This window comes from Herpailurus yagouaroundi, unplaced genomic scaffold (assembly GCF_014898765.1).
Source record: "Herpailurus yagouaroundi ecotype Mexico unplaced genomic scaffold, PumYag 67503, whole genome shotgun sequence".
NCBI lineage: Eukaryota > Metazoa > Chordata > Mammalia > Carnivora > Felidae > Herpailurus > Herpailurus yagouaroundi.
The window spans coordinates 3682851-3701393 of record NW_024420310.1 but is presented as its reverse complement, the minus strand read 5'-3'; the positions used below and the strand labels follow the sequence as shown (position 1 = coordinate 3701393).

Genomic DNA, 18543 nt, shown 5'->3' with positions numbered 1-18543 from the left:
GGCTGTAATTTTTTTTTAATGGAAAATAACAACTGCTGGTGAGGCTATAGAGAAATTGGAACCCTCATACATTGCTCTTTGTAATGTAAATTGGTGCAGCCAAGGTGCAAACCAGTTTGACAGTTCCTCACAATATTACACATAGAGTAGCTATATGGCCCAGCAAATCCAGTCCTAGGTGTCTAACCAAGAGAATGGGAAACATATGACCACACAAAGACTTGTATACAAGCATTCATAGCAGCATTAGTCATAATAGTCAAAAAGTAACAACCCAAATGTCCATCAATTGAAGAACAAATAAACAAAATGTGATCTATCCATACAGTGGAATGTTATTCAGCCATTAAAAGCAATGATGTACTCATACATGTGACAACATGGATAACCCTCAAAAGTGTTAGAAAGTTAAGTGAAAGAAGCCAGACATGAAAGACCACTGATTATATGATGTCATTCAAGGTATATAGCCAGAAAAGGGAATCCTACAGAGGCAGAGAATAGATTAGTGTTGCTTAGGACTGGAGTGGGGGAGGGATGAAAGAAGGTAGAGGGAACGAGAGCTAAATGGTACAGGGTTTCTTTTTGAGGTGATGAAAATATTCTGAAATCAACTGGAGTGATGGTTGCCCAGATCTGGATATATTAAAAACCATTGAATTGTCCACTTTAACGAGGTGAATTGTATGGTGTGTCAATTACATCTCAATAAAGATGTTATAAAATCAACAGGAAAAAATCTCCAGCAAGAGTGCACTCTATTAATTTAGCTTGGTCTTGTGCCAAGGGTCTGGTACATCCAGACTGATGGTCCCACTGGACTGTTCCCGATGGGGAAAGAAGACATTTCCAACGAGGAAATTGGGATGCTAGTACCAAAAGATGGAGGGATGGATGCGTAAACCCCTCCCAAGAATTATAATTTTACTTGCAATAGAATCCTAACATACTACCATGGACTGCCAGGCCTTGGATGACCCGTTTCCACCTGCCTTTCAAATATCATCTTCTACTATTCCTTCTTTTCCTCTTTCTCCTCCTTGCTGTTCCTCCGACAACCTAAGCTCCTTCCTGCTTCACGGCATTTTTATCAGTTGTTCTCTTCACCTATGATGCTTTCCCCCCAGGTCTTCGCAGGGCTTCCTCCTTCTCCCCATTCAGTTCTCAGCTCAAAGGTTATCTCGAGAGATGCTTTTTCTGACCACCCTCCTTCCAGTTGCTTGCCAATCTGCTATGTTGTCCTCATAGTCATCTGTCATTACTTGATGACATTTCTATTATGCTTCTGTGTTTATTTCTGTCTACCCTTCTCCCTTGATAGAATGCAGATGCCATGAGATCAGGGCCCATGTTTGTTCCATTCATCATGATAGTCCCAACATCCAGCATGGGGCTTAGCACATCGTAAACCTCAGGAAGTGTTCGTTAAATGCATAAATAATTTAAAGACCCAAAATTTACTAAAGTGAATTTTCTACACCATACGCCATCACAATTTTTGGACATGGGCAATGGAAAGGAAGATGGGTGGTGAACAGAACCCTGAAGAGAGAAAAAATTAGGATGTCCATAACTTGATCATAATTGTTTTATGGAGAGATAGTACCAGTATTTCCCCAAATCCATAAAGAATAGAAATCAGTGCTCTGAATGGGACCTGGGCAGTCATCTCTGGGATGCTGTGGCTCACCACATTCTTTCCCTCTTAAGTTTCACACTGTCAGGTACAATCCTCTGTCTCTGTCTCTATAATATAGATGCATCTAATAGGGAGCTCATCGAAGCTCTGGCAGCTGTATGTTTCTTTGTTCCTGAAAGCACTCATCTGTTATCATTGTGCATGGGCCAACTCCAATTCCTCTTCCTTTTCAAAAATATTTCCAGTTTGCCGGGTATCTGCATGCCCCAAGATTTGGTTGCCATCCCTCTCTTGGAGGCATCTGTCTTCTGTAAGCTTCTACCACAACAGAGTTATAGTGTCTAGGGCAGCCTTTGAAATGGTTCCTTGCGCGTGTCTCAGAGGCTCCAGCCAAGCTGAGAAAGGCAATACAAGAAGGTGTGTGACAGATGACAGATTGCTGCTGCTGAGTTGGTCCTGAGTCCCCGGCCAGCCCTTGGTGCTGAGTGAATGAGTATCATATGTCCCACCTGCACCAAGGGAATTGCAACACATAAGCACACTAATTCATGGCCAGTCCAGAGCTGAATGTCGCCCCGCATTGCACTGCCTTCCTATCAGCAGCTTGCTCATGCATGAATAAACAGAGTTTCTGGCTCTGCTCAAACCAGGCAGCTCATTGTGAAGGTGGGAATGTGCTGGGGCTCTCTATTCTGAGAGGGACTTCAGGCCATCCAAACAACTAGAGGAATTGTGGCCTTGTTATGAATATATATTTTCATTCTGCTTTTTTATATTGTTACATAGGCATTTTCTATTACATATAATTTGTAAACCTATCATTGTCAAGGCTGTAGAATATTCCATCTAAGATAGTGGTTTTCAACCAGGGACAATGTTGTGCCCCAGGGGACATAGGCAATGTTCAGAGAATTTTTTTTTTAATGTTTATTTATTTTTGAGAGAGAGAGTGTGAGAGGAGGAAGGGCAGAGAGAGAGGGAGACACGGAATCCGAAGCAGGCTCAAGGATCCGAGCTGTCAGCACAGAACCCGACACATGGCTCCAACTCACGGATGGTGAGATCCTGACCTGAGCCAAAGTCAGCTGCTGAACCTACTGAACCACCCAGGTGTCCCTGAGAATTTTTTTTGGGGGGGTATAATTTTGACATATTATATTGGTTTCAGGCATACAACATAACGATCAATACTGTATATATTGTGAAATGGTCACCACAAATAAGTTTAGTGACCATTCATTACCATAGAAAATTACCAAAAAATTCTGCTCTTTTTTTTTTTTTCCTTTGATGAGGGCTTTTAAGTCTTAAAGGACAGGAAAGTGGTGGTAAATAGTAGCCCAGGTTTGTAAGGTCTAAGACCAAATCATTCCCTCTGAGGGTTGCTTCCCCCACCCCTTTGCCTTGATAGAGATGGATTAATTTGGTCATCTTGCCCTAGCTGCCCATTTCTGTCTTCAGTGTTGGATAGGAGTCCACGGAGGAGCAAGGCTTCCTGTGGGCAAATTCCTGGGGCCACTGGCCATTAGTTCTCCTCTTTCTCCCCCCTGAGGATTTGGCAGCCACACTTAGACCCATACAAGAGGCCCACTCTGGTCCCTATGCTTTAGAGGGCATCACTTTGAGGAAGAGACAGTGGAACCAAAGAGATGTGCCTGCACAGGGCCCCTGGCCTCCTTCTAGACAACACAATAGATACCTGGGAAGCTGAAATTCCCTGCCTAAACAGCCACAAGCCTGTTTCCAGAGTCTTCACAAGCTCCTTTCTGAGGCCTGCCTTTCTGGGGACACACCTGCAATTGATATGGGCACCTATGTGATTGAGGGGTGGCCAGGAGGCAGCTGTTTGCCATTTGGGGACAGTGGGGATGAAACTCACAAGCATGGGCTAGTAAGTCCACAGATGCAAGCGTGAGGTCCATCTCAGTGAGGGAGAGCCCAGAGTGAGGACTCAAGGGGGATATAGTTGGTGGGTCAGTTGCTGGAAGCTGGTATTCTCCATGTCACTACATTTAGGTGTAGAATTTTGAGTCCAAGAATTTTCCATTTGAGCCTGGCCTTCCATGTTGTTATGAAGGTATATTGGTTGAGGTAGAAGGATAGGAGTTTGTTATCTGTAAAGACTTTAGTAGAAAAAATTGGAGAATATCTTTCTAACCTGGGATTAGGTGAAAATTGCTTAGAGACGATTTTTTACAAAACACAATCAGTAAAAGAAGAAAAGATCATAAATTGGACTTCCTCAAAATTAAAAACTTACATTCTTCCAGAAACATTATTAAGAAAGTAAGAAGATAGCCTAGAGAATTGGAGACAGTATTTGCAAATAGGTTTGATGAGGAACTTGTATCCACAATCTAAATAAAACTCTTGCAATTCAATAATAAAAAGATACCCAATTGACTCCATTAAAAATTTCAACGCAAAACATTTATGAATGGCTAGTAAGCCCATGAAAAGCTCTTCGACATCACTTGCCAGTAGAGAAATGTAAATCCAAACATAAGGATATGCCACCTCACCCCTCCTAGAAAGGCTCTAGTTCTTAGAAAGGAGAAATAACATGCCAGTGAGGATGTGCAGAAAAGGGAACCCTCATACATTGCCAATGGGGATGCACAATGGCCCAGTCACTTCAGAAAACAGTTCAGCAGTTCCTCAAAAGGTTAGACCTAGAGTTACCATGATTTGGCAAGTCCACTCCAAGCACATACCCAAAAGAATTGAAAATATCTGTTCAAATGAAAACTCTTTCGCAAACATTTATAGCATCATTATTCATAGTAGACAAAACAACCCAAATGTCCATTGACTGATGAATGGATAGACAAAATGTGGTATAGCCATGATGAAGTTTTGGGGTGATGGTGGGGTGGTTTGTGGGGTCTGGAGGCGATGGCCAGGAAAGAATTCTTGAAGACGTCTTTGGTGCAAAAAAAAAGTGATTTTATTGAAGCATGGGGACAGGATCCATGGGCAGGAAGAGCTGCACTGTAAGTGCTGGGGGTTGAGTCCGGGGAGAGGGAGTTTCCAAAGAGACTTCACACGGTCAAGACTTACTGGAGGCCTAGCTGTTGTCAAGCTAAGGTTGTCTTTCCCTCTAGCAAAACATTAACTTGAAGATAGTAGAGAGTTCCTGGACTTTAGGCTGTCGATGGGATTGCCTTTTCTGGTAAACGGGTGGAGACTTATCAGTTTAACCTTTTGTTTTTTGTCTTTTGTTTTGTTTTGTTTTGGGGTAGCTGGGAGTGTCCAAGGAATATCACACGTGTCCCACCTGGGAGGGGGCGGGGTGCTAGCTTGGGTTTTGCCCTCAGCCTGCCTCACACTCCCTCATCAGCCACACGATTGGATACTATTCCACCATAAAAAGGAATGAAGTGCAGATGCGTGCTGTGCCATAGATGAACCTTGAAAACATGCCGAGAGAAAGAAGCCAATCCCAAAATACTTCATATTGCTGATTCCATTTACACGGAGTGTCCAGGTAAACCCATAGAGATGACAAGTAAATCAGTGGCTGCCTAAGGCCTGGGGGAGGTTGGGGATGATACGTAGTGGTAGTGACCGAATGGGCACGAGAGATCTTGTGGTAGAAGGAATGGTCTAAAACTCAAATGACGATGGTTGCACAAATACAAATTTGCTAAAAATCATTGACTTGTGCATTTAAAATCGGTGACTTTTATAGGATTTAAACGCTATGTCAATGAAGCTGTTAAAAACAAAAACAAGCCCTGAAGCCACCGGCCCTGAACAAAGTCCTGTGGTTGTGGCAAAACGGATGATCAGAGGCCTTGCTAATTCCAGTTCGTTTTTTTCCTCTGCAAATTGCTCGTGATAACCTAGATTCCGTCCTGATCTGTGAAATCGGCCTGGGACAGCCTCAGCTGCTGAAGCTGTTACTTTTAAGAAAACCCATCCTCCCCCCGCCTCTTGGCCTCGTGAGAACCACACAAACCCCACACCTGTTCAGCCAAGACAGCTGAACTTCCAGCGCAACGTGTAAGGGACAAGGTGCGCTGCCCCAGCTTGGCAGCGCTTTGTCTCAAACCTTGGTTTTGGTTTTTGCTTTCAGTAGGAGCCGGCAGTCCGCGAGTGGTCTGTGATAAAGCTCCATCTATCCCTTCCCTCCAGAATGCTTATTTCCCCCTACTACTCATCCGGCCAGGCAGTCTGTGGTGTCATCGTATTCTGCCACTGAGCTATCAGCGATACTATGGTGCAGACCTTGCAAATGCTTAATGTAGCCATTCGCTGTGCAGTATAGTAGAAATTCGTGGATATGGTAGAGGGCTGGGGAGAAACTATTTTTTAAACAGAGACAAATATCAGAACATCTGCAGCCCTCCACCAGGAGACCCTGCTTCCCTTTCTTCTTTAGGAGTTGGGAATGAACTCCAGAGAGCAGTTGAAAAATTCGAGTTGGACTGAACCATCCTCCTCCAGAAAGGCGGGGTGGTCGAGGCTTGGAGGAAATGCTCTCATCCAAGAGCACAACGGCTGCTTCCCACAGCCGGCAGCAGGCCCGGCAGGTGGAGGAGGGCCAGGGAGGACCGGAGCCTTTCTGCTGCCAACGTGGGGGAGCGCGGTAGCTCCGCACGGGCACCGTTGTTCTAAAGTAAAAATGCCTCCTGGCAAATGGGAGACTCCAACTTGTAGGAAGAGAAAAAGCTGGAGACAGAAGAAAGTAGTCCAGAGCCAAAAAAGAGCATTAAGAAATCTTTTCTTAGGAACGTGATTGTTTTTGTATAGAGCAGTGCTGTCCAACCTATCACTAGTCACTAGTCACATGTTGGTATTTAAATTTGAATTAATTAACTTTAATTAAATGAAAATTTTGCTTCTTCAGCCATACTAGCCACATTTCAAGTGCTCAGTAGCTCGTAGCTCTTTTGAACTGCACCATTTAATCTAGGAGAATACGGAAAGATATTCTGTCTGGGCCCACCTGTTTATGCTTGAAGTAGGGAAACACTGTTGAAGAAATACGGTTTTACAGATTAAACTTGGGCCAGTAGACCTGGTCGATAAGCAGATAGCCCCTGGCCTGCATCCAGTGTGGTTCTCAAACCTCACTGCACCTCAGAATCACCTGGAGGGCTTTGAAAACTCCCAGTGCTCAGGCCACAAAGCTGACCAATGAAATCAGAATCTCTGGTGAGTGGGATCGGGCATCAGGTTTCTTTTAAAAAATAAACTTTGAGAGTAGTTTGTATGGTAGTCTTGTCACAATTAATAAACCAATATGGATACATTATGATTATGAAGGTCTACACTTCATTCAGATTTCCTTAGTGTTTACTTAATGTCCTTTTTCTGTTCCAGGATCCCATCTGGGACATATACTGATGAAATTTGAAGTGGGGTTCACGAACAAACGACTAAGAATTTTTGAGATGTCTTCAGTGCGAACAGGTGATTTTATTAAAGTATGGGGACAGGACCCATGGGCAGGAAGAGCTGCACTGGGGTTGTGAGGAGCGACTGATGATATACTTTTAGATTTCGTGGGGCAGGGGGTGGAGGGGAGGAGTAGAGATAAAGTTAGTTTCCAAGGAATTTTTGGATGCTGAAAGCAGGGTCTCACAGGACCAGAAGATTTAGCTATTGTCAAGATAAGGTTGCTTTTAGTTTTTTAAGGCGTAAACATTAAGGCATTAAGGCAGCCATAAACGCCTTGGGGAGTGTTACCTGCAGCAGGTGTCCTGACATCTATCAATAGGCCGCAGGCCATAAGGGAATTTAATGTAAACTACATCTTTCTTACCTTTGTTTCCCTCACCACATACCACCTTACATTTAGTTGTCATGTCTCCTGGAGCTCCTCTGGAATATGACAGTTTCTGAGACTTTGTTCTTTATGATCTCGACAGTTTGGGGGGGCGGGGTACCAGTCAAGTATTTTGTAGAATGATCTTCCATTGTGACTTGTCTGATGTTTTCCTCATGATTAGACCTAGATTATGGGTTGTTAAGAAGAAAACCACAGTCACAAGATGGAGTCACTTATTCTAGGCCAAGTCACCAAACTAGGGCTTAATATCTAACCTAACTATAGTTTGCACCTCCCCCAGAAGGTACTCCTAACTGGTCAGTCAGGAATTTTCTGGTCAGTACCAGTGTGGTCATCTGTCACATGGGCCCTCTCTGCCTCCCAAAAGAAGAGGAGATAATCTGCATGGTAAGACCTCTTGCCATTCCCCCTAAGGGAAGCTGATCTTGCCAGAAACAATCCTTTTTTTTTTTTTTTTCTTTTGCTGGTGACTTCCTAGTCCCACCCTCCTTGTTTAAAAAACCTCCCATTTTGTACACTCCTTTGAATATCTCTCTGATTTGCTAGATAGGATGCTGCCCAATTCATGAATTGCTTAATAAAGCCAATTAGGTCTGCAAATTTACCCAGTTGAATTTTGTCCTTTAATGGGGTTTTGGAAGATCACAGATAAAGTGCCGTTTTCATCACATGATGTCAAGGGTAAGTACAGGCTACCCATATGACTCCTCGCTGTTGATGCTGACCTGGATGAGAAAATGTTAGGATTATCTACCATAAAATCACTCCCATACCGTCTGTACTCTCTGGAAGGAAGGCTCTATGCCCAGCCCATATTTAAGGCATGAGGATTGACACTCCACCACTTTGAGGGGGGAATGTTTACATAAATTATTTGGAATTCTACTACATGGGAGATTGGTTTCTTCCCTCCCATTTATTTATTCATTCACTCATATGATTATATAATATTGACTCATGTGCATTTATATTATACTTCAGGTTATAATCCAATATGTTATTTTGTTGTTCCCATTGTTCCTCCTGTGGCTGAGAGCTCTTTCAGTCTGTGTATGTATCCCCTTGACATAATTCCAGCAATGTAGGAGGTTTTCTTTTGAGCACTTGCTTACTGTACAAGATGTTCTAGGATCACCTTATATATATCCTTAACCCTTCCTAGAATCAGCCATTTCTCCAAGGAGCCCTGGTTCCTTTTATTGGAGAATGGTTAAACTAAGACCAAGTATTAAGCGTGCTCACTGCTATTGGGGTTCTTGCTTCTAGGTCCTCAACGGACAGAGCAAAGAAACATATATATGTGCATGTACTAACCTGAGTATATACACATGAACACACATCTATAAATATTTCTATATGTAGCCATCTGCATATATATTAAAGTTAACATGGGTTCATACTGATGTAGCCAACTCTCCATTACCACATCAATCATTCTAGCCTTCTCCCCTTGCTTAGCTGTACTTCCCATTCTGACAGTGAGAAAGCTGGTTCCCATCATTGCCATCCATTTACTTGATTGTTCAATTCCAGTATACATGTATAGTGATACCAGGCTTGCTAACCTGCAACCATCACCACAGTCAACTTTAGATTATGTTCATTACATGAAGAAAAAAAACACACCTCTATCTCTTAGCTATCATCCTTCTACACCCTGTCCCCAACCTCCCCCCAGCACTAAGCAACCACTAGTATACTTTCTGTCTATGGATCCCTAGTCTGGACTTCCATATGAATGTTATCTTCATCTTTATTCCTCTATACATACTGTCCTCCCCCCAGCCCCTGTCTCTGTGTCTCTCTCTTTATATATAATATACTTGTATATTTCTTCTTTTTATATATACTTTACGGCCTTATTGCAATGGCTAGGATCTCCAGTACAATGTTAAATAGAAGTGGTAGGAGTAGACATCTTTGCTTGGCAGGAAAACAATCTTTCACTATTAAGTATGTTAGTTATAGTGTTTTTTAAAGCACGTTCTTTATTAGATTGAGGAAGTTTCCTTCTATTCCAAGTTTGTTGACAGATTTAATCTTGATGGATGTTGGAATTTTTAAATAACTTTTTCTCTTTCTATTGAGATGGTCACATGTATTTTCTTTATTCTTGTGCAGTGGTAAATTACATTAATTAATATTTGAATGTTAAACCTACTTTGCATTCCTGGTATAAACTGCATTTGGTTATGATGTACCATCTTTTTTTTCGTGCTTTTGGATTGGATTGAATAACTTTTTTAGAGTTTTTATAGCTATATTCAGGAAGGATATCTACCTGTAGTTTTCTTTTTTTAAAAAAATCTTTATCTGGTTTGGCTTCATAGAATGAATTGGGAGGTTGACCCTCCTGTTTAATTTTCTGGAAGTGTTTGAATAGAATTTTTAAAACATATTTGCTAGAATTCACCTCTGAAGGATATCTGGACCTGAGGTTTTCTTTGTGGGAGGTTTTTAACAAGTATTCAATTTCCTTAATATGTTCAACACTTGTCATTACATATTTCCTCTTGGATGTGCCTTGGTAGTCTGTCTTTTAAGAAATTTATTCACTTCATCCAAGTTGTCATATTTATTGGCATAAAGTTATTCATAATATCATCTTCTTTCATTTTTTAATTGAGGTAAAATATATGTAATATACAATTTATCATTTTAGACATTTATAATTGTCCAGGTCAATAGCATTAAGTACATTCACACTGCTGTGCAGCCATCACCACCATCCATCCCTAGAACTCTTTATCTTGCACAACAAAAACTTTGTCCCTATTAAATAACAGCTTCCCTTCACTTCCTCTCCACAGTCCCTGAAGCCACCATTGCCCTTCCTGGCTCTGTAAATATGACAACTCTATTAACTAATATAACTCAGATTATACAATATTTGTCCATTGTGACTGTCTTATTTCACCTAACATAATGCCTTCAAGGCTTATCTACACTGTACCATGTATCAAAATATCTGTCCTTTCCTTTCCTTTTGGAGGCTGACTAAGATCTCACTATATGTATATTTCACTTTTTAATTTATCCATTCATCTGGAGATGTCCACTTGGATTGCTTCCAATTTTTGGCTAATGAGAGTAACGTGGCTGTGAACATAGATCTACAAATACCTGTTAATACTTGTTCAAGTCTCTGCTTTCAATTCTTTCAGGTATATACCCAGAATTCAAAATACTGGATCATGCTGTAATTCTGTTTTTAATTCTTTGAGGAACCACCATACTGTTTTCCACAATACTTCCTTGTTGTACGTTTCCCACCAGCAAAGCCCCAGAGTTCCAGTTTCTCCATCTCCTTGCCAACACGTCTTTTCTGTATCATTCTCCTTCCTCTGACTACTTTTAAGATTTTCTTTTTATCACTGGTTTCAAGCAATTTGATTATGAGATGTGTTAGTGCAGCTTTCCTCATGTTTCTTGTTTTTGGGTTTGTTGAGTTTCCTGGCTCTGCTGGTTCATAGTTGTCATTAACTTTTGAAAAATCTTGGCCATTATTTCTTCAAATAGTTTTTGAATTTCCCCCCTCCCCTCTGTCTTCTGGAAACTTTATTTTTATATTTAGTTTTATATATATATATATATATATATATTTGGTTGCTTGAAGTTGTGCCATTTCACTGATGCTCTGTTTACTTATTTATGTTTTGAGTTTGTTTTCACTCTGTGTTTCGTTTTAGATGGTTATGTATGGCCATGTCTTCATAGTCTTTTCATCTGCAATGTGTCATCTGTCATTAAATCCCATCCAGTATATTTTTCATCTTAGACATTCTAGAAGTTGGTTTGGATCATTTCATATGTCCCATTTCTCTACTCAGCATGTCCAATCTTTCCTCTAGCTTCTTGAACAAATGGAATACAATTATATAATTGTTTTAATGTCCTTTTCTATTAACTTATTCTCTATTTAATTTCTTTGTCAATTTTAATAGATCTTTGTCCTCGTTACAGATTGTATTTTTCTTCTTCTTTGCCTGTCTGGCAAATTTTTATTGGATGTCAAGTATTGTCAGTTTCACCTTATTAGATACTGAATATTTTGACACTTCTATAAATATTCTTTTTTTAAAGTTTATTTACTTTGAGAGAGAGAGAGAGAGAACAAGTGGGGGGCTAGCAAGAGCGGGACAGAGGATCTGAAGTGGGTTCCACGCTGATAGCAAAGAGCCTAATGTGGGGTTTGAACTCATGAACCATGAGGGCATTACCTGAGCCGAAATCAAGGGTCAGACGCTTAACCTACGGAGGCAACTAGGAGCCCCCTCCTATAAATATTCTTGAGCTTTGTTCTGGGATGCAGTTATGTGGAAATAGTTTGATCTTTTCTGGTCTTGCATGAGCGAAAGTTTTGTTAGTTGGGGCAGGAACATGGTTTTAGTCCAGAGTTAATTTTTGATTACCCCTGAGGCAAGATCCTTTTTATTATTTAAACCTAGGATTTGTCAACTTCTGTACTATTGACATTTTGGGACAGATAATTTTTTTTTTTTAATTTTTTTTTTCAACGTTTATTTATTTTTGGGACAGAGAGAGACAGAGCATGAACGGGGGAGGGGCAGAGAGAGAGGAAGACACAGAATCGGAAACAGGCTCCAGGCTCTGAGCCATCAGCCCAGAGCCTGACGCGGGGCTCGAACTCACGGACCGCGAGATCGTGACCTGGCTGAAGTCGGACGCTTAACCGACTGTGCCACCCAGGCGCGCCGGGACAGATAATTTCTTAGAGTGGGGGGCTGTTTGTGCATTGTAGGATGTTCAACAATATCCCTGACCTTTACATACTAGATAGCATGCACCTGATTGGGAAACCAAAAATGTCTCCAGATATTGCCAAACATTCCCTTGGGGACAAAATTGCCTTCCATTGGGAATCACAGCTTTAACCGGTGCTCCCTGAGTTATGAGATTTCTCACACTAACTGGACAACAGATACTATTTCTGCCTGTGTATGATCTCTGGGCACTGCTCCCTATAATGCTTTTTGGTGATTGTTTTCCTGGTTTTGGGTAGTTTCATCACTTGCACTGATCAGTATTTTCCCGAATATTTTAGAGAGACCCCCTGAAGATCTCTGGACTTCTCTCTCTCTCTCTTTGCAGCTTTTCCCCCTCTGAAACTCTGTTATATGAATCTAGTCACCTCTGTTTCTTCAGGCTCCCACCTTCGTGTACTTAATTCAGAGAGGCTGCTTAGGCTCCCCCTCCCTGTGCTGAACCCTGGAAACTTTCTTCAGGTAGTAATCTGGGGCAATATTAAGGCTCACCTCATTCATTTTTCCATATTTCAGGGATAACTCTTTTTTGTTGCCTGATGTCCATTGTCTTAAGTGACATATTTTGTGTATTTTGTCTAGTTTTTTTTTTTTTTTTTTTTTTTTTAGCTATTTCAAGTACCTTCCATAATACTTTGAATACTTACCAAGGGTAAGTACCTTCCATGATACTTTGTCTTGACTAGAAACAAAAGTAACATTTAGTAGTGTGCCTTTTTTAACTCTTAAATATTTGGAGCTTTTCCAGATATTTTTATTTCTTTCTAATTCAGTTCCACTCTGGCTATAGAAAAGTCTCTATATGATTTCAATTATTTTAAATATATTAAGACATGTTTTATGGCCCAACATATGGTATATCCTGGTGAAATGTCCAATGCGAACTCAAAAAGAATGTCCTTTGTGCTGTGAGTGGATGGAATGTTTTATAAATGTTGTGTAGATAAAATTGGTTAATGATGTCATTCTATTCTTTATATCCTTACTAATTTTTTTTAGTATACTTGTGTCAATTACTGAAGGCAGAAAATTGAAGTCTCTCAATGTAATTGTGGATTTGCCCCATTTTTCATTTTGTTTCTGTCCATTGTTGTTTCATGTATTTTGACGTGCTGTTATTGATTTCATACATATCTAGAATTATTATGTCTTTTTGATGAATTGACCCCTTTATAATCATAAATATAATCATAAAATGTCCCACACTAGCTTGGGCGATATTCCTTGTTCTGAAGTCTTCTTTGTCTGGTGTTAATATAGCTAATCAGCTTTCTTATGATTAGTGCTTTTGTGGTCCAGATTTTTCCATCCTTTTATTTGTGTCTTCATATTTAAAGTGGATTTCTTATATAAATTTACATTTAATGTAATTACCAACTTGTTTGTATTTAAATGTAACATATTACTATTTGCTTTCTGTTTTCCCCACACGTTCTTTGTTCATTTGTTCTTCCTTTCCTGACTTTTTTGATATTATTAGACTATTTTATTAGCATTCCATTTAATCTCCTCTCTTGGCTTATTAGCTCTACCTCTTTGGGTTTTTTTTTAATGTTTATTTTATTTTTGAGAGAGAGAGAGAGAGAGTGTGTGTGTGTGTGTGTGTGTGAGAGAGAGAGAGAGAGAGAGAGAGAGAGAGAGAGAGAAAGCATGAGTAGGGGATGGTCAGAGAGAGAGAGACACACACGGGATCCGAAGCAGGCTCCAGGCTCTGAGCTGGTGGCACAGAGCCTGATGCGGGGCTCGAACTCACAAACAGCGAGATCATACTGAGCTGAAATTGGCACTTAACTGACTGAGCCACCCAGGTGCCCCTATTTGTCTATCTTCAAATGATATTATACCCCGTTAATACACCCTAAGAACCTCACAACAATATTCTTCCATTTTCCTTCCTATCCTTCATGGTATCATTTTCATACATTTTCCTTCTGCATATGTTACTAGCACAACAACGCATAATTATTGCTGCTTCAAACAGTCACTTAGCTTTTAAAGAAATTTAAAAGAATGTGAAGAAATATTTAAATGTAAATATTTACCCACATAGTTAGCCTTCTCAGTTCTCTCGATTTCTGTGTATAGATCCACGTTTTCATCTGGTATCATTTTCTTCCTGCTTGAATAGATTTCTTTAACGTTTCTTGTAGTGCGTGTCTGATGGCAAGGAGTCATGGCAGATTTTGTTTGTCTGGAAAATTCTTCATTTCACTTTTGTTTCTGCAAGCTCTTGCCCCTGAGTATAAAATCCTCAGTTGACAGTTACTTTAGCACATTAGAGTTGTTGTGCAGTTGTTTTCTGGTTTGCATAGCTTCTGGTGAGAAGTTTGTTATCACTCCGAAGTATATTCATGTATCTCTCTCTCGTTCCTCTTTTACATTTCTGTGACCCCAATTATGTGTGTGTTAAATCACTTGACATTGTCTCACAGGTTGCCAGAAACTTTCTTTAAACGATGTCAGGCTTTGTCCTATCCCATTAGGCAGGAGAGTCTTGAGCAGCTCTAGGGGCTGTGGGACCCCAGTGTTCAGATGGGATCCTTCTTGCTGATTGCTTCTCTTCTACTGTAATATTAGCCTCTCAATAATCATGACAGCATCTTTATTATAATTATTTTATTAAATTTTTTTAATGTTTATTTATTTTTTTTGAGAGAGAGAGGGAGACAGAGCATGAGTGAGGGAGGGACAGAGAGAGGGAGACACAGAATCCGAAGCAGGCTCCAGGCTCTGAGGTGTCAGCACAGAGCCTGATGCAGGGCTCGAACTCACAAACCACAAGATCATGACCTGAGCCGAAGTCAGCAGCTTAACTGACTGAGCCACCCAGGTGCCCGTATTATCATTATTTTAGAGCCAGGAATTTTCCTGACTTTTCTTTCCCTTCAGTGTGTCTTACTGAAGTAACGTTAAGGTGTTAAGCAAGTTAAACATGTTTGCAATTGGTCACTTCCCCATCTGCCAACACATTTGTTTTACTGATATTTGGGTGTTTGTATGTGTTTGGATATAGATGTATTTCTAATAACATAAAAGTTATGGTAGTAATCAATATTAACACTAGAAATTTCAAAAATACAGAAAAAGGGAAAAAAAGGAAAAAATAGAAATTATCCATATCTCCCACTCGCAGATAGAGATAATTGCTGCAAACCACTTGATATGCATATTTCTTATACATCCTTCTATCATAACTGTTACTTTTTAAATTAAAAATTGGGAGTATGTTGGGCATCTATTGTGCAACCTACTCTTTTTGCATAATATATTATGGATGACTTTGCATTGATTAAGTATTCTATTTTATTTACTCAACAGAGTACTTACTATATTTCAGGCACTGTTATAAGCACTTTATAAATATTAACTCATTTACTCCTCATGACATCACTACTGGTAGATATTAACAACATCCCCCATTTCATAGAAGAGGACACTGAGGCATAGAGAGGTTTAGTAATTTGCCCAAGATCCTCTAGTTAACCTTGTAAATCATGGGGCCATATTCAAGCTCAAGCAATCCAAAATATCATTTTATTTCTGTTTTTATGTAATCTAGTTTCCGGTATGTTTTTACTAAGGATCCTGACACACCAGTAAGGCCCAGTTGAAGTAGTCTCCATTGCACCATGAATGGCTCATTCCCTCCACTGCCTACCATCCATTTCCTTTCCTCATAGTTCCCTAATTTCTTCTTAGGGACTTTTCTTCCACTGGGTTCATGCTTAGTTGATGATAAATCTGGATTCCTGCCCTCCTCCTTCTCACTGCCCTGGCAAACCTGAGGGCATATATATGACCTAAGCATGACTAATCGTAAGCTGTTCCCTAGGACTTCGATTTTTGGGTGTTTTAAATTCATTTGTTTCACTATAATGTCAGCTTCACATGGACAGGGATTCTTATTGGTTTTTTTCCTGGCTGTATTTCCAGTACTTAGGACAGTTCTTGGCATGACTTAGCACAGTGCTAGTCACAGAGTAGATGTAAATTGGAGCTATCACCACCACCATCATGATCATCATCATCATCTATCTCCCTCTACTGGAATGGAAACCTCATGAGAGTGGGGGTGTTGTCTGTTTTGCTTACTGCTGTATCCCTAGCATGTAGAACTACGCCTGGCACATGGTAAGTACTTGTAAATATGTATTTGATGAGTGAATGGATTCCAGTGGTGGTATATGCTTGGGTGAAGCTGCTGAGTGGTTCCAGACCCTCTGGAGCACCCTGGTTCTTGGCTCTTTCAAGTTTGGTTCTTTAGCTTTCTTCTGATCTCTTGAACTTTTCTACAGGCTTCCAGGACATTTCCATTTGTGTGTGTGTGTGTGTGTGTAAGTTATCCAGAATCTTTTTTGGTTGCTTACAATCAAAGACCTCTAGCTGAAAACCAACTTATAGGAATGTCTCTCTCTCAAATCTGGAGCATTATGTTGTCAATATCAGTGGAGAACCAAGGACACGTGGTCTGATATATGATCTTTGTGAGTTGTTAAAGTTGGTATTGCTATGATTACTGACTTGACTGTCACTATTTGCTGAAATATTGGCACTTGAAGGGCTAGAAGGACAATTAAAGGGTTTGTGGGGATACTATCCAGTAGGGTATTTAAAGTCAAGATAGTCCTGGGAAAAAGGGAGCCAGATGCTGACATTCTTTCTCATGTACCTGGCTGCTGTCTGTCTCTAGAGTGATTGCACATTTTTTAAAGGTAGTCGTTATCTTGTCTTGAGGGCAGAGATCCATGACTTATATTTTGGATGTGTAGTAGATAATAAAACTTAGCATCAGAAGACCTCAGCGTGAATCTATTCCTCCTACTTATTGGCTTGAGCAGTGTGAAGTCCATTCTTCAAGTAGCTCTGGTGATACAGCACCAGTGATATGAAGGAAAATGCCAAGTCCTTTCTGTGAGTGCCTCACACTTTTTTCATGATACCATTCCTGAAGAAGTCACAAAGTGTTTCACTTGCAGATCAACGTTAATTTAATAAGCACCACCCCTTTATTTTCTATGGTTGCTTAAATAGTTCAAAGGGGCCAACTACAGGCTCTTAGATGATTTGTAACTAGGCAAGGAGGCTGCTTCATCAAAGGCTCCTTAGTGGGAAAGTAGTTGCTAAAAATCCACAAAAAAAATTGATTCTTTCTTTCCATCTAGGTGTATACCCCAGCAGGATCTGTAAGTCCCTCTTCATCATTATTATTCAGCTTAATCTGAAGTTATTTACTAGCTCCCTTCCTTCGGATTACGGCCATCTGGGCTGTTAGCATTTCCTCCAAAAGATTAGTAATCAATTAGTGTGCAGAAAGGATTTATAAATATGTAAGGACTGTGTTTCCCTGGGCTAAGTGGGTGACATTATGTTCCTGTGCCTCATCTTTTTGTGCTTCTAGACACATCATCATTTCCCAAAATAAAGCAAGTAAGTGCAAACTCAGTGAGCAAATAAAATCTTTCTTTGGTGGTTTTCTAGGACTAGTGTAGGAGGCAAAACCAGATTTCCTGGTAGATGAGTTTGGGAGAATGCTGTCATAATGCCTTGAATAGAAGGCTTGAGGCCAAGTATGTAATCGAGCAAAACTCACTCTAACATTACTGTATTAGTAGGAACCCATAATCCCTTCTGTGGGAGTTTACAGTTGCAAGGCTATTAGCAGGCCGTAGTTCCTCTAATTGCAATGGGACATGCAAGACCACATCTTAGCCACTTTGGGGACAGTTATGCCAGGAACATTGCTGTCCACTCACCATCACATTGACCATCTTCTCGGACAATGCTGCCCGTCTTAGGAAGCAGCTGGCTTAGAAGTTGTTCTTGTGTGACTAGTTAGCTACCAACTTGATGACCTTGCTGCCAATCATTACAAACCCAAACATTTAGTTTGTGTCACCTCCAGCTCAAGGTTTCTTAGATTCTCTCTGGCAGAACACAGATGCTATTCCCTTTCACACTTTCAATGCAGAGACTGGGAGCTGGACATATTCAGACTGTATCACAGACCTGTGATTTTCCCAAGCACTTCTTTTCCACCCCAGGAACTCATCTGCTCCAGAGCTTGACATCTGGAGTGGAGATCTTTAGAAGAAGCAAGGTGGTGAATTACTGTGCACTCTTGTTTGAGCTTCATGGGATGGGAGGGATCTTTGGAGGAGCCCAGAGAAGGCTTGGGCTTGCACTCAGCAAAGTGGTAAGTAAAAGATTTGGTCTCTAACATTATCACACTTCCTCTTGTCTCTACCCTTCCGATTGTACAGATACCTGGTCTTCCATTTCATTCAGTAAGGAAAGGTACCACACTGGCTATAAAGCAGCAAAGT

At 40.6% G+C, this 18543-nt stretch overlaps 2 long non-coding RNA genes across 3 annotated transcripts in view; one reads left to right on the top strand and one right to left on the bottom strand.

Moving 5' to 3' along the window:
• LOC121025112 (uncharacterized) overlaps positions 1-18543 on the top strand; it is a 35350-nt gene that overhangs the window by 15646 nt on the left and 1161 nt on the right. For both annotated transcript variants that reach the window (XR_005787950.1, XR_005787949.1), the window contains 2 exons: positions 4980-5126; positions 6968-7057. This is a non-coding gene — a long non-coding RNA (uncharacterized LOC121025112). The remainder of the gene's footprint in view (positions 1-4979; positions 5127-6967; positions 7058-18543) is intronic.
• The window catches only part of LOC121025113 (uncharacterized), a 28121-nt gene continuing 11269 nt past the window's right edge, over positions 1692-18543 (bottom strand). Inside the window, exons 2-3 of the long non-coding RNA XR_005787952.1 lie at positions 18155-18168; positions 1692-1704 (exon numbers count right to left, since the gene is read on the bottom strand). This is a non-coding gene — a long non-coding RNA (uncharacterized LOC121025113). The remainder of the gene's footprint in view (positions 1705-18154; positions 18169-18543) is intronic.